This window comes from Mandrillus leucophaeus, unplaced genomic scaffold (genome assembly GCF_000951045.1).
Source record: "Mandrillus leucophaeus isolate KB7577 unplaced genomic scaffold, Mleu.le_1.0 Scaffold68, whole genome shotgun sequence".
Classification (NCBI taxonomy): Eukaryota; Metazoa; Chordata; class Mammalia; order Primates; family Cercopithecidae; genus Mandrillus; species Mandrillus leucophaeus.
Window position 1 is genome coordinate 4,397,075 of NW_012107363.1, and position 2,308 is coordinate 4,399,382.

The 2,308-nt window shown below is 60.9% G+C and overlaps 1 protein-coding gene across 1 annotated transcript in view; it reads right to left on the bottom strand.

Annotated features, from left to right (window-relative positions):
* Positions 1-2,308, bottom strand: part of RGS12 (regulator of G-protein signaling 12) — a 34,893-nt gene that overhangs the window by 6,054 nt on the left and 26,531 nt on the right. The gene's annotated exons all lie outside the window — the stretch shown is intronic.

Consider the following 2,308-nt stretch of genomic DNA (forward strand, 5'->3'; position numbering starts at 1 on the left):
GTGTGGCGCTGGGGCTAGACAGACGGGGTGGAGTGCCGCGTGGCGTGTGGCGCTGGGGCTAGACAGACGGGGTGGAGAGCCGCGTGGCGTGTGGCGCTGGGGCTAGAAGGATGGGGCAGTGGAGTGTGTGATACTGAGGCTAGAAGGGCGGGGTGGAGCACCACGTGGTGCTGAGGCTAGAACAGGGTGGCATGGCACGTGGCGCTGGGGCTAGGATGGGGTGGTGTGGCACGTGGCACTGCGACTAGGACAGGGTGGCACAGTGCGTGGCACTGAAGCTGGAAGGGCGGGGTGGCACAGCACAGCTCTGTGGAGACTCCCCCTACCTCAGGGCTATTGCTGGCAGCCCCCACACGTAGCTGGCATGCTGCCCACTGTGGCAACGGGAAGGGCGGGAGCCTGTGGGCTTGGCTGCACCTCCTGTTGTGTTTCTCACCCCGGACGCTGGGTCCAGGGCGGCTGCCACATTGTGAGGAAGCATCCCACAGCAACTGTCAGCGTCGGAGAGCTTGGCCCGCGACGACCCCCAAGCTCCTAAACCCTGACAATGGACGGCTCAGCACTCAGTCCAGGCTCGCCCCGGCCACAGACGTGAAAGAGGTTCCATCAGGCCACCATGGTGTTCACAGCCTGTTTCCTTTGCCGCCATGGGCGGGCGAACTCTCCAATACAGAGAATCCCATTAGAGCAGGGGTTCCAGAAAGCAAGCTGCACAGAGCAGTTTCCATCCCAAGGCCCCCAGCAGGCCAGAGCCAGCACCGCCAGAAAGACTGGGCAGGTCCTCAGCAGTTGTCCTGTGTCGCCAGGGACAGGCATGTGGAGGAAACAGACCTAGGACCTATGGCCAAGGTCACTCCCACCTCCTTCTCCCACTGGGTCTCCTCCTAGGACAGCCCAAGAGCCAAGGGTCCAGGGTACCCACCTGCCCAGGGGCTGAGGAGCCAGCAGGGCAGGGAACCAGTTCTGGCCAGTGGCAGTCAGGGGCAGCCACCAGAGTGCAGGGGGACCTGCTCCTCCCAAGGCCGGTACCACCCACCCTCCTGCCACAAACGTGTCAGGGACGTCTAGGCTGGGCCCTGCACTGTAAACCATCAGCTGGGGTGCTCGGCTGGGCCTACACTGTAAACCACCTCCATGCTAATGGCCCTTGGCAGGAAGAACTAACCCCCAACATGGGTCTGTCTGGCCCTCCCAGGCAGCCCGACACATGCCACACCTGTGCACAGAGCCAGCCACAGTCCCAGGGCTGCGTGGCCGGGGTGTGGGTGCAGGACTGCAGCCCGAGGGCCAGCGGGCCAGCTCATCTCAGCACCCGCCCACAGGGCCACCAGCCCTTCTGCCATCCCACCGCATGGCTGTGCTGTTGGAGCACACCAGGCGCTCAAGAGTTTTGTTCAGTGGATGGTATATTTTTTAAAGCCAGTAGATTAAGGTAAATCCACTTAATCTCCTAAAAATGTGTAATATTTCCCCTAGATTAAGATACTTTTATTATTTTCTGAAGTGAAAACAAAGTTTCAAATGAGAAAGAAAAGTTGTAAGCCAGTCCAGTGATGATGTCCAGAATTTATTACTCCTGGAAGAACAGACTCAAAACGCAGGTGAGAGCCACACGGGTGTCCACCGAGACGGGTGGAGGGGACTCAGGCCAGGGGCGGAGGCTGCAGAGTGGCACCGGTGGGAATGCTGGGCACCTCAGGCTTTCTCATCCAGGCATGTCCTGGCTGGGAAAGGGGCCAGGGAGCCCCTCCTACACCACATGTGGCCTCCAAAGGCCAAGATATGTACAGATCTACAGACGTGCACACCCTGGTCCCCCGGTGAGGTCCAGGCTACAGGTCTGACAAAACCAACCCTGTGGCGCGCCTCTCACTGCCATCAGCATCCCGGACCGGGGGCAGGACGGAGAGGCTCTCCCTTCGCCCCCAGCAGCAAACCACAGCAGAGGTGTCCACGCACCCCTGAGCATGCTCCATGACACACGCCCTGAGCAGCTCCTCTCTCCAGGGGATTGCCACGCAGGCCACAGAGGCCACGGCCCTCGGACCCCTGGAAATACCTTTCCCTGCTGGCTGCTGGGAGCCTCGCCTCAGTTTCTGGTATTTGTGGCTCATGGAAATATCCCTGCTGCCTGCCAGGCCATCCTGTTCACTTCACACCCACTGAAACCCCTGCTTCCTTGGAGCAATGCCTGTGACACGCGCAGTCAGGGAGCTGATGTCACCTCCGCTCCGGAGCACCCACACCACCTGCTATGGGGGTGCTGATGTCACCTCCGCTCCGGAGCACCCACACCACCTGCTATGGG